Source organism: Ornithorhynchus anatinus, chromosome 18 (assembly GCF_004115215.2).
Source record: "Ornithorhynchus anatinus isolate Pmale09 chromosome 18, mOrnAna1.pri.v4, whole genome shotgun sequence".
NCBI classification, from domain to species: Eukaryota; Metazoa; Chordata; class Mammalia; order Monotremata; family Ornithorhynchidae; genus Ornithorhynchus; species Ornithorhynchus anatinus.
The window spans coordinates 10972234-10986297 of NC_041745.1; the positions used below are offsets into that span (position 1 = coordinate 10972234).

The 14064-nt window shown below is 48.8% G+C and overlaps 1 long non-coding RNA gene across 1 annotated transcript in view; it reads right to left on the reverse strand.

Moving 5' to 3' along the window:
• Nucleotides 1-4130: 4130 nt before the first annotated feature.
• The window catches only part of LOC114805452, a 71217-nt gene continuing 61283 nt past the window's right edge, over nt 4131-14064 (reverse strand). Inside the window, exon 3 of the long non-coding RNA XR_003753430.2 lies at nt 4131-4316. This is a non-coding gene — a long non-coding RNA (uncharacterized LOC114805452). The remainder of the gene's footprint in view (nt 4317-14064) is intronic.

A 14064-nucleotide genomic window follows, 5' to 3' on the forward strand; every position in this document is an offset into this window, starting at 1 on the left:
TAGTGAAATGCCTGGCACATAGTAAGCACTAAACAAAAACATTATTATTATTATTATTATTATTATAAAGATGACAGACCAACCTGGGCAGAGAATATTCATTATAAAAGCATTTTGCTCTCCTGGTTGGCTGGAGAGAAACCATTCTGCTCATCAACCAATGGCATTTTTTTATGGCATTTGTTCAGTGCTTACTATGTGCCAGGCACTGTACTAAGCACTGGGTAGATACAAGTTGATCAGACTGGACACAGTCCCTGTCCCACATAGGGCTCACGATCTTAATCCCTATTTTAAAGATGAGGTAGCAGAGGCACAGAGAAAAGAAGTGACCTGCCCAAGCTCACACTGCAGATAAGCGGCAGAACCGGGATTAGAACCCAGATTTATCGAGTGCTTACTGTGTGCAGAGCACTGCACTATTCCCTGCCGTAATTCATTAATTTTTATTAATGTCTGTCTCCTTCTCTCGACTGTAAGCTCGTCGTGAACTGGGAATGTGTCTGTTTACTGTTGTAGTGTACGCTCTCCAGAGCTTAGTACAGCACTCAGGAAGCGCTCAATAAATTCGAACCACTGAGCGTTTAATGGGGGAAGGCTTCCCGGAGGAGGCGTGATTTCCATCCTTAAGGATGTGTCATAACACGGCAGCCGGTTCATTAGAAACGGGGAAATGAAAGGGTTGCGGTGGAGTTTTGCTTGCCTTCTGCATTATTAAAAGACATAGGAACACACCCCGTCCCGGCCATTTTGGTGGCATTTGTTCCACTGCTTAATGAAGAGGATCAGGGAAGCGGTGGTGGAAATACGAAGCCAAAGGGATCCCATTAGCCGGGGCCCCGTGATGCTCGGGGCAAATTGCCCTTTTCTCAAAGCTATTTTTTGAAAACTCATTCCTGCGGTGGGAAAATAAAGTGGGTTTCAAACACTTAAGAGATCATTTTCGGAATAGTTTGGATGCACGCTGGAGTGCTGGTCCATTTGCTCCTCATTGTTTTTTAATCACTCTTTTGTCAAGTTTAATTGCTGCCCCTGCTAACAATCTGAAAAGGAGCACAACAAAACAGGAGAGATCTATCATTTGCCTGAGCTTTTTTTTTTTTTTGGTGGGTGGGTGGGGGGTTCAAATCTAGATCCATTTAAGCCCTCTTTCCTAATTGGAAACGCCGGGATAAAAAATGGTTTTCAATTACTGATCTGAGGATGGGACACGGTCTCTGTTCTCTGTGGGAAATTCCTTTCACCTGTGGTTAGGGACAAAAGGCCCCTGTCCGCACTGCTTATATAAGCGTAGACCGTAAGATAATTCATGGCTTCCTCTGCCCAAATCAAATTGTCTGTCATCCCAGGCTACAGTCTCCAGAGAAGCAGCTTGGCTCAGTGGAGAGAGCCCGGGCTTGGGAGTCAGAGGTCATGGGTTCGAATCCCGGCTCTGCCACTTGTCAGCAGTGGGCAAGTCACTTAACTTCTCTGGGCCTCAGTTCCCTCATCTGTAAAATGGGGATGAAGACTGTGAGCCTCACGTGGGACAACCTGATGACCCTGTATCTACCCCAGCGCTTAGAAAAGTGTTCTGTACATAGTAAGCACTTAACAAATACCAACATTATTATTATTATGAGCAGGTAACCCCCTCCCTTTCTCTGAGCCCCCCACTTCTCCCTGGCCTCTGGAGGGACACCCAAAGTTAGAATAACGTGGGAGGCAGAGGAAGTGTCCACGACGTAAACCTTTAAGCTCCTCCTTTAGACAGTAAGCTCACTGTGGGCAGGGAATGGGCCTTCTGCCTCTGTTATATTGTACCTTCCCAAACACTTAGTACAGTGATCTGCATGCAGTAAGAGCTCAATAAATACCACTGTTTGTTTGATTGACTGATTGATTGAATTAGTCTGAGAGGTCAGAGGAGATCTTGGAGAATAATAATGTTGGTATTTGTTAAGCGCTTACTATGTGCAGAGCACTGTTCTAAGCGCTGGGGGTAGATACAGGGTAATCAGGTTGTCCCCCGTGGGGCTCACAGTTAATCCCCATTTTACAGATGAGGTAACTGAAGCACAGAGAAGTGAAGTGACTTGCCCATAGTCACACAGCTGACAAGTGGCAGAGCAGGGATTCGAACCCATAACCTCTGACTCCCAACCCCGGGCTCTTTCCACTGAGCCATGCTGCTTCTTGGTAAAGCATCAGTACAGTCCTCTAGCCTGTATGCTCCCCCTGGGCAGGGAACATGTCTACCAACTCTGTTACATTATACTCTCCCTAGCGCTTAGCTCAATACTCTGCACACAGTGAACGCTCAACAAATACCATTGATTGACTGATTTAGAAGGCCAACCCCTCATTTCCAAGCCCTCCTGAAATATTTCTCCCCTCTACTGCCTTTCCCGTGCACTTAATCCCAACCCCAGCTCCCCTCCCTAAGCTCTCCCTACAGCATTTATGTACATTTCTTTGTCCCGGGTTGCTTCTTTTTAATTTATTTGAATATCTGCCTCCCCCTTTAGACCATAATCTCCTCGAGAAATGATAGGTGTCTATCTACGGTATTGTACTCTCCCAAGCACTTTAATATGGTGTTCTGGAGCCAGTTAAGCACTCAATAAATGCCACTGAATGTGCTCAGTACAGTGCCTGGCACATCTTAAGCACTTGACAAGCGGCAAGAAAAAGAATGATTTTTTAATGGTATATGTCCAGCACTTACAATGTGCCAGACACTGTATTAAACACTGGGATAGATTCAAACTAATCAGGTTGGACACAGTTCCTATCCCACATGGGGTTCACAGTCTTAATCCCCATTTACAAATGAAGTAACTGAGGCAAAAGGAAGTAGAATGACTTGTCCAAGGTCATACAGCCAACACTTGGCGGAGCCGAGATTAGAACCCAGTTCCTTCTGACTCCCAGGCCTGTGCTCTCTCCACTAGGCCATGATGCTTCTCTTGACTGACTGAAGGAGCATTTCAGTCACTGCAACTGTGAGGAGAAGCAGTCTTGGATTCATTACAGTTTCCCTTCTCACTAATTGCTGATGACACAGCTCCCAGCTGCTTTAGGGCTACACATCCTGGTACCCTGGCCAGAAAGGTCTTCTCCCTGGCTCAACTCTTCCCCTTTTCAGCCCTCTTTCTTTATTTTCTTAATTTTGTTTATTTATCTCTGTTTATTTATGTGCATTGATCTAGCTGTTGTTTCTTTGCAGAGCCAGTGTCAGTGCCAGTGGGATCTTGGACAAGTTGCTTGACACATGCTTCATCCTCTATTTTCCCATCTGAAAGAGCACAGACCGGGAGTCTCAAGACCTGGGCTCTAATCCTGCCTTGCCACTTGCCTGTTCTGAAACCTTGGAAAACAAGGAGTTAAATCAGCTCACCAAGGGCCATGTTCCCCTTCTCTACCCACCTCAGAGTCCCTTCCCTCAGAGCTCCATCCCATTCCCCTCTCAGAGCCCTGGACCTTTCCTCCCTTAGAGGCCGGGCCCGTTCCCTCTCTCAGCCTGTTCCCTCCCTCAAGACCCCAGCACGTTCTGCCCTCAGAGCCCGAACCATTTCTCCCTCAGAACCCCAGCCCATTCCCACTGCCAGAGCCCCGACCCGTTCCCACCCCCAGAGCCCAGGCCCATTCCTGCCCTCAGAGCCTTGGCCCGTTCTCCGCTCAGAGCCCCGATCCGTTCCCCACTTAGATCCCTGGCCTGTTCCCACCCTCAGAACCCTGGCCCGTTCTCTTCCTCAGCCCCACCCTATTCCCCCACTCCGATCCCTCCCCCCCCCCCCAGAACTCTGGTCCGTTCCCTCCTCAGAACACTGGCCCGTTTCCTCCCTCGGAGCCTCGGCAGTTCCCTGCTCGAAGCCCCAGCCCATTCACTCCCTCAGAGCCCCTACCCGTTCCTCCCTCAGAACTCTGGCCCATTCCCTCCCTAAAAGCCCCGGTCTATTCCCTCCCTCGGAGCCCCGGCCTATCCCCACATCAGAGCCTCGATCTGTTCCCCCAACAGATCTCTGGCCCATTCTCTCCTCAGAGCCCCAGCCTGTTCCCCGCTCAGAGCCCCATCCCGTCCCTGCCCTCTTTCCTTTGGGGCTGAGGGGAAGCCAAATATACCGCACCGAGGCTTCCCTAAAGCACGATCCATACATCCAGAGGTCAGCGTTTACCCAGACGAAGATGAGCTGCTACAGGGACTTGGAAATGTGTCTGCTGATTAGCTTTAATACAAGCCCAGAGAGAAATCCTCAACTCTGCTCAGTCAGGGGATTCGAGCTGGCAGCTTGCCAGGATCTTGAGGGCTGCATCTAATTTGCACGTGATGTTTCCTGTGGAAATAAAGGCAAACCAGGATTTCTGTTCCGCCTAAGCTCTCTCCTTGGTGATTGATGGTGGCAGCCCCAAGTTGGTCCCCGGGCCAGGCCTCTGCCAATCATGGGATCAGACCTTGGGCTGCCCCAAGGGCTTTGCCATCTAATTTGGGCATGGGCAGTGCACCCAGAGGCATCTGGAAGCCAGAGGCGGGCGAAGCGCGCTGCCGGGAAAATAGCCGGGGGAAAAGGCTTTTTCGACCCAGATTGGGGCGGAGGGAAGTAAGGGTGGTGTTCATTAAGTGCTTACTATGTGCCAGACACTGTACTAAACTCTGGGATCGATACGAGCAAGTTGGGTTGGACACAGTCCCCGTCCCACATGGGGCTTGCAATCTTAATCCCCATTTGACAGAAGAAGCATGGCCTAGTGGCATGAACATGGGCTTGGAAGGCAGAGGATGTAGGTTCTAATCCCGGCTCCGCCACTTGTCTACGGTGTGACTCTGGGCAAGTCGTTTCACTTCTTTAGGCCTCGGTTCCCTCATCTATAAAATGGGGATTAAGACAATGAGCCTCACGTCGGACGGGGACTGAGTCTAACGGTTCAAGTCGCCACTCCGTCACCACTCCACATACTCGCAGCACCACCCACCCCAAACCCCTCAGCGCCCTCCCACCCAAAATCCACCCAGCCGGCACCCTTCTACCCGAAGGCTTTGTTTTCTGGGAGGATGGAAACCCATCGCTCTCGGCTTATCCGGGTCTGTCCCGGAAGAGTCAGAGAGGATGCATCGGCCTCATCGTCATCATCAACATCATCGTCAACGCTTAAACCCAGGGCTTTTATTTCCTGAGGTAAAGACCGCTTCCCCTGGCAGAGCGGCGGGCTGCGTGTGCGCGTGCTGTGTACACGCCCCCATCCCCCTCTCCCTTTGACGTTCCGGAAGAAATCGCCCCTGGGAGCCCTTAATGAATTAAACAGAAGACTGACACTTCAGGATGCAACAGGAAGCAGTGAAAACAGGGAAAACAGTTCTGAGAGGCGGGGGTGGCAGTGGCAGTGAGGTTGGCTGTCAGCCTTCCAGAAGCAAATCAGAAAGATCACAAAGAAACACCTCCAAAATCGGAGGCAGGGCTGGTCTCAGAGTGATCACCACTGGGAGCTGGAGGCCTGAGGTTCACAGAGTAAAGCCCCATCACAACAGGCCTAAGAAGGCACTTCTCACTTCGCTTTGATGTGGAAAGGAAGTCTGGAGATGCTAACTATCCAGCAACCATCGATGGTATTTCTTGAGTGCCTACTGTATGCCGAACACTGGACTGAGCACTGGGGATAGTCCACTATTCTACCTCACCCTCAGCACCATGACACTTATGTACATATCCTTATACTTTGCTCTAGAGTCGAGAGAAGGAGACAGACAGTAAAAGAAATTTGAATAGAAGAAAAGGCAATCAGTCACCTTGCCCCCTCCTACCTCACCTTACTACTCTCCTACTACAACCCAGCCCACACGTTCTGCTCCTCTAATGCCAACCTACTCACTGTACTTCCATTTAGTCTACCTCACCCCCGACCTCTCGCCCACGTCCTGCCTCTAGCCTGGCATGCCCTCCCTCCTCATATCCGACAAAGACTCTCAACCCTTCAAAGCCTTATTGAAGGCTCATCTCTTCCAAGAGACCTTCCCTGACTAAGCCCTCCTTTCCTCTTCTCCTCCTCCCTTCTGCCCTCACTTCCTTGATTCCCCCTCAGCACTTATGTACAGCTCTGTCATTGATTTATTTCTTTTAATATCTGTCTCCTCATCTAGACTCGTTGTGGGCAGGGAATGTGTACCTTATATTGTAAGTCAATCATCCGTCAATTGTCTTTATTGAGCACTTGCACTTGTGTGCAGTGCACTCTACTAAGCCCTTGGGAGAGTACAATAATAATAATTCTGGTAATTGTAAATGACTTACTGTGTACCAGGCACTGTACTAAGGTCTGGGGTGGATGCAAGCAAATCTCTTTGAACATGGTCCCTGTCCCACATGGGGCTCACGGGCTCAATCCCCATTTTACAGAGGCACAGAGAAGTGAAGTCACACAGAAGACAAGTGCGACTTAGATTAGATTAGTGTGGGATTAGAACCCACAACCTTCTGACTCCCAGGCCTGCGCTCTATCCACTACGCCATGCTGCTTCCCAGTACAACAATATAACAACAAGCTCACAGTCTAGAGGGGGAGACGGACTACTGTACTCCCCCAAGCGCTTAGTATAGTGCTCTGCACACAGTAAGCGCTCGATCGACTGACCGAGCTGACTGGGGTCAACTTGGCGGTCTCTGATTTTCTCCCAGTGCTTACGGCCTGGCGGGGAGGAGGCAGATACCCGCACAAGAGGAGGAAATTGGGGTTAATCCAGACAGCCAAATCCACATCTGGCCCACATTCTCTGTAGCATAGGTTCCTGGAGAGATCACAGCGTGGCTCTGGGCACGGCAGTGTAGAAGCGGCCAATCGAAAAGCTGCTTATCTGCTTTCCTCTCTCCAACGGGTGGCTGCCGCAGGTATGATTTTTCCCTCCTGCTCCCTCTCCTCATGTTTCCAGTGCTCCTTCTCTGCCTCTCTCTCTTTCCCACCTCCTCGACCCCCGGGGAGTTTAAGGTTTCTTTACGGGCATGATCTACTCCAGCCCAACCCGCACACTCCATTCCTCTAGCGCCAGCTTACTCACTGGGCCCCAATCTGTTCTGTCTCGCCACCGACCCCTATCCCACGTCCTCCCCTTGGCCTGGAATTCTCTCTCCCTCCAAATATGCCAGACCACCACTCTCTCCACCTTCAAAGGCTAACTAAAGTCCCATCTCCTCCAAGAGGCCTTCCCTGATTAAGCCCTGTTTTCCCCAGTTCCCTCTCCCTTCTGCGACGTCTACACCCTTGGATCTGTGACCTTCCGTGTTTGATATTCGACCTCCCATTGCCCCCCCGCCCCAAAAGAACTTATGTACAGATCTTTACATACATCTTGCCTCCCCCTCTAGACTCTAACTTCGTTATCGGCAGGGGACGGCTCTGCTAACTCTGTTGTATTGTATTCTCCCAAGCACTTGTACAGTGCTCTGCAAATAGTAAGTGTTCGACAAATGCTATCATCGATTAATTATAGCTCGATTCAGTGACTTACCATTCTCTAAACGGGCCGGGAGGGGAGGAAAGAAGCAGGGTGGGGTTTGATCCTGAACTGGGATATCTCTTATCCTGGAACACAAATAGCTGAGAGTTTTTTGTTGTTTTTTTAATGGTATTGGTTAAGCGCTTCCTATACGCCAGGAACTGTACTTAGCACTGGGATAGATACAAGTTGATCAGGTTGGACTCAATCCATGTCCCACATGGGGCTCACAATCTTAATCCTCTTTTTCCAGATGAAGTAAGGGAGGTACGGAGATGTGAAGTGAAGGTCACAGAACAGACAAGTGGCAGAGGCTGGATTAAAACCCACGACTTTCTGAGTCCCAAGCCTGTGCTTTATCCACTATGCCATGTTGCTTCTCTAGGTTGACAGACACTAAAATAAATTACTGCTAGGGGGAAGCAACCAAGTGTAGGGATTTGTGCAAAGTGCCACGGGGAAGGCGGAGAAGAGCTGGGTAGCCAACTGTTGAGCTGATGAAGAAATGCTGGCAGTAGGGGGGAAATGGGGTGGGGAGGCGAGAATCTGTTATGTTGTATTCCCCCAAGCACTTAGTACAGTGTTCTGTTCACAAAAAACACTCAATAAATACCACTGATTGAGTGAGTCGCTTAAGACTTATTGGCTGTGACAGCTGCATCAGCTTAGGTAAAACTCAAAAAAGAAAAAAAAGAGAGAAAACCCCTCCTGCTTTGTAAATTATCCCCAAAGTCACCTTTTTAACGCCAACCCACGCAAAATACTCTCGGCCTCCAATTTCACTGCGCCCATATGCTACCACCACTGCTGTCTGAGTCCTGAGGGGTGGATTTTTTTTTCCCCTTCAGCAAGCCTCCAGAAATGCCAAAGAAATTTATATGCTTATTCACAGAGCCGATAAAGCAGAAAACCGGCATTTCAGCTATTTTTGTTTTTCTTTGTAGATGGAGGGTAAAAGGCGTAAATCTCCTCCTCGCTGCACCTCTGTCGTTCCCCGACTCCCTGCTTCACGTCAGACAGTCAAAAAGTCAGATTTGGCTCCCAGAGCTTTTTTGCACACCTCTCCCTCTCATCCTTCCCGCCAAAAAGGAAACAAAAAATATCAAAAACAACCCAAAGCAGACGAAAGGCCAATGGCAATGTTTATTCTGTCTCAAGCAGTGAAAGCAGGAATAGGGTTGTCAGTGTAGAAAGGAGGGGGTTAGTTAAGATTGGGAGCAAAGGAAACTATTCAGAAAAATCCAAGTTGCTTATTGTTTTAGTAATCTCATGGGCAAGGAAAAGATGCAGAGAAATGGGGTGGCCTAGTGGTTGAAGCATGGGCCTGGGAATGAGGGGACGTGGGTTCTAATCCTGTCTTCACCACCTGTCTGCTGTATGACCTTGGCAAGTCACTCTTTTAAAAAACAGTATTTGTTAAGAGCTTACTTTGTGCCAGACACCGTACTAAGCACATAATTTCTCTGTGCCTCAGTTACCTGATCCGTAAAATGGGGATTAAGTCCGCGACTCACGTGGGACACGGACCGCATATAACCTGATTATCTCGTATCTACCCCAGTGCTTAGTACAGTGCCTGGCACGTAGTACGCACCTAACAAATGCCATTTTTTAAAAAATGGCAAATGGTGCCCACACTTCAGTGCATATGTGTTCAAGGTCATGGGTAGATACTTTCTAGGTGTAAGCTCCTTGAGGGCTGGCATCACGTCTACTGTACTCTCCCAAACCCCTATGTTAGGGCTTAGCACAAAGCAGGCACTCCATCAAAACTATTGATAATAATAATAATAATTTTGGTATTTGTTTAGCACTTACTATGTGCCAGGTTGAACACAAGCAAATCAGGTTGACACAGTCACTGTCCCACATGGGGCTCATAGTCTTAATCCCCATTTTACAGATGAGGTGATTGAGGCACAGGAAGTTGCCCAAGGTCACACAGCAGACAACCGGCAGAGCCAGGATTAGAACTCACCCTCCTCTGACTCCCAAGCCCGTGATAGAGAGACAGAAAGACAGAGGCAGAGGGAGGGAGGGAGACAGAGGGAGGGGAGGGAGAGAAAGAGAGACAGAAAGAGGGGAGAGATAAAGAGAGAAAGAGAGAGAGAGAGGAGGGAGAGAGTCAGTCATTCATTCAATGTATTTATTGAGTGCTTGGTCTGTGCAGAACACTGTACTAAGCGGTTGGAAGAGGACAAAACAACAATAAACACATTCCCTGCCCAAAATGAGAGAGGGAGACAGACAGACAGATAGAGAGACCGGGGAGGGGGTACAGGGTGCTGGGCAGCAGACAATGAATGGTAGCAAAGATCAAAGCTGGCAGCCCTGGCATTTAGACCCCTCTGCCATCACCAAAGCAAGCTCTCCTTGGGGGTCTCTGCAGCTCAGACAGGCAGGAAAACCTCTACCCCACCTCGGGGGACCAATTCCACGTGCCTTTCTCTTTCTTTCTCTCTCTTACTCTCTTTCTTTCTCCCCCGCCTCAACCCCAAGAGCTGCACCTCCCAAAGAGTTCAGCCGAAAAACAAATCCTTTAAGACCCAGGCTCTCCCCTCCCAGCAGTCCGTATTTTCTCCAGACTGTCAGACGGAGCAGATTGCTTCCTGGAAAAGAGCCAATTGGCAAGACCCGCTGCTGTGCGAATGAAATTTTAAAATCCCGTTTCTTGTTGTGCCGAAAGAGGCTTTTCTCTCCCCGCTTGTTCTACACGGCCTCTAAGCATTATTCTCCGGACCCTCGTATGGGAAAAGGACGCCCTCGGCTTTTCATTCCCTTGCGAGGCGGCTTTCTTGAGTATTTCTTGAGCTGCCCTGAGACACGGGCCATGGTTGCTCTCCTCCGCACCCCGGGGCTCCCCCAATTCATCTTCATGCCCCTCTTCTCCCCTCCTCACCTATCCTGCATTTCTTCCTACCCCACCTGGCTACTCTCCTACTACAACCCAGACCACCCACTTCACTCCTCTAATGCCAACCTTCTCACCGAACCTCCATCTCGTCTATCTCACCGCCAATCCCTCGCCCATATCCTACCTCTGGCCTGGAACACCTTCCCTCCTCAAATCTGATAGACAATGACTCTCCCCTGCTTCAGAACCTTATTGAAGGCACATTTCCTCCAAGAGGTCTTTTCTGACTAAACCCCACTTTTCCTCATCTCCCACTCTCTTCTGAGTCACCCTGACATACTCCCCATTATTCATCCCACCTCTCAGCCCCACAGCATTTATATCCATATCTGTCATTTTATTTATTTCTATTAGTGTCTGTTTCACCCTCTAGATTGTAACCCCTTGTGGGCAGGGAATATATCTGTATTGTTAATGTTGGTATTTGTTAAGCGCTTACTATGCGCCGAGCACTGTTCTAAGCGCTGGGGTAGACACAGGGGAATCAGGTTGTCCCACGTGGGGCTCACAGTCTTCATCCCCATTTGACAGATGAGGGAACTGAGGCACAGAGAAGTGAAGTGACTTGCCCACAGTCACACAGCTGACAAGTGTCAGAGCTGGGATTCGAACTCATGAGCCCTGACTCCAAAGCCCGTGCTCTTTCCACTGCGCCACGCTGCTTCTCTGCTTCTTGTTCCATTGTACTCTCCCAAGCACTTAGTACAGTGCTCTGCACACAGTAAGCGCTCAGTAAATATGATCGACTGATTAACGGACAAGACTGTAATCTCGTTGTGGGCAGGGAATGTGACTGCTAATTCTGCTGTTTTGTACTCTTCCAAAAGCTTAGTACAATGCTCTGCATATAAAGGGGCTTAATAAATACCATTAATCGATTCATATGTGACAGACTACCGCTCTCTCCCTCTTCAAAGTCCTACTTAACTGACATTTCCTCCAAAATGCCTTCCCTGACTAGTCTCATCTCTCCCCTTATCCTTCGCCTTCCTGCTGCTTCACCCATGCACTTGAGTATTCATCTCCCTAGCAACTAAGGTACTCCACCAAACCACCTACAGCACTCAGTGCTTAGTACAGCGCTTAGTACAGTGCCTAGCACATAGTAAGCACTTAAATTCTATAATTATTAATTATTATTTATGGATATATTTTAATTTTCTATCACATTTCCCCAGGGCGATTTATTTTAGTGTCTCTCTAACCTCCTAGATAGTAAGTTCCTTGTGGGCAAGGGTCAGGTCAACTCACTCTACCGGACTCTCCCAAGAGCTCAGTACCATGCTCTTGCACACAATAAGGATTCCATCAATACGACTGACCGACTGATGGATGAAATGACCATAATCAGCAGCAAGTGGGCGTGAAATCATAAACGAGGCAAATCTGGCGACAGGATTGATTTTTGTCAGCGGCCCCTTCCGCCAGTGATAACACGATCGAGTGGGCTACCTCCTTCAGGCTCCACCAGCTCACGAGAACGTAGACCCAGGAATCATTTCACACCTTCCTACAGTGAAACTCAGACCGCACTGGAGCAGAGGCTGACCCCGCTGACACTTTAAGCAGCCCTCCCCACAGATTTACACGGAGAAGGGGAGCAGAGAAGCCTGGTTTCCCCAGCACAAAAACCGCTGCGGGGTGATCCGACAATCGCTCTCCCCACTTTCAAAGTCTTACTGAAGGCACATCTCCTCCCGGATGCCTTCCTACATTGTGTCTCTCAGGCCATGCTGCTTTCTCACTTCCCACAGATCTGTTATTTTTCCACAGGCGGCAATCAATAATAATAATTCTGATGTCATTTGTTAAGCGCCTACTTTGTGCCAGGCATTATACTAAGTGCTGGGGTGGATACAAGCAAATCAAGTTGGACTCGGTCCCTGTCCCATGTAGGAGACAGTGAGTCCTACTCACTGTCTCAATCCTCAATTTGCAGATGAGGGAACTGAGGCACAGAGAAGTGAAGTGACATGCCAGGTTCACACGGCAGACAAGGGCAGAGTGGGAATTAGAACCCGTGACCTTCTGACTCCCAGGTCCATGCTCTATCCATACGCCATGCTACTCCTCATCAATCAATCAGTGGTATATATGGAGCACTTACCGTGCGCAGAGGGCTGTACTAAGCGCTTTGGAGAGCATAATATAACAATATAACAGAGTCGATAGACACATTCCCTGACCACGGCAAGCTTACGTTTTAGAAGGGGGAGGAGAGGGATGAGGATCAGCATGGCTTGAAATCCTGGGGGTAATATCGTAGTCTGAATTTCTCTTCCGGAGCAAGATCTGCTCTCTGAACAAATCCAATCAGCGTGATTAAAATCTAAAGAGTGGGCAAAACCCATTAGCAGGGTTTCCTAATTACTAGATTGATTTGCTGTAGAAATAATCACGAGGGACTCTTCTTCAATCTCTTCATCTCAACCTCAAAATTCATCGGTTCAAGGAAACACAGATTGGGTAGAATCCCCTTGCCCGCATTTCCACAGACTATCTGCTCGTGTAATTTCAAAGGAATTTCAGAATGAAATGGAATCAAAGCAGTTCAGTTTTTAATTAACAAATTAGGAGCAGTTTTATTGTGTGAGGTCGCTATAGGCATTCATTCATTCATTTAATCGTATTTACTGAGCACTTACTGTGTGCAGAGCACTGTACTAAGCGCTTGACAAGTATGATTCGGCAACCGTGTCTACCAACTCTCTTGTATTGTACTCTCCCAAGTGCTTAGTACAGTGCTCTGCGCATAGTAAGTGTTCAGTAAATACCACTGATTGATCAACTCTGTTATAGTACACTTTCCCAAATGCTTAGTACAATGCTCTGCACACAGTCTTAATCTCCATTTTTCTGTTGAGGTAACTGAGGCACAAAGAAGTGAAGTGACTTGCCCAAGGTCATCCTCGATTTTTCTCCAATGTTCAACTCGTCCACTTAGTCTGCTGCCAGATCACGAGATCCTTCTTGCACAACATCTCCTGGACCCATCTATTCCTCTCCTCCAAAGCGGCTCCACGTTGCTACAGACGGTCCTTCTTGCACAACATCTCCTGGATCCATCCCTTCCTTTCCACAAAAACAGCTAGCACGTTGGTACAAACTCTGGTCATATTGCGGCTGGACGATTTTCGGAGCCTGTTTGCCGGTATCTCCGCCGTCTCCAGCCTCTCCCGTTTCCCGTCCATACTACGTGCTGCTGCTGCCGCTGCTGAAGTTACTATACAGATCAGTTTTCTGAATCATCACTTCCCACACGTCTCTCCCGGCCTTCACACCCTCCCCCTGATTTCCTTCGTATCGAGCAGAAACGCCTCATGAACAGATTCAAGATTCCTCACCAACTGACCCCTCCTCGTTTCCCCCCCCCCCCCCCCAGTTTCCCGCCCCCCTCCACTGGGGAGAATAAGTTCCTTAAAGGTTGGACAAATGATCTGTAGAGAGCGGGGCTCACTGCAAGAGGGTATCCTCATCCGTTCATCCATTCGATTGTATTTATTAAGCACTTACTGTGTGCAGAGCACCGTACTGAGCGCTTGGGAAAGTACACTACAACAATAAACAGTGACATTAAGAGCTGGGGAAAGAGACAGCAATACAAATAAATAAAATGACAGATATGGACGTAAGTGCCGTGGAGCTGCGAGGGGGGAGAGCAAAGGGAGCAAGTCAGGTAGACTCA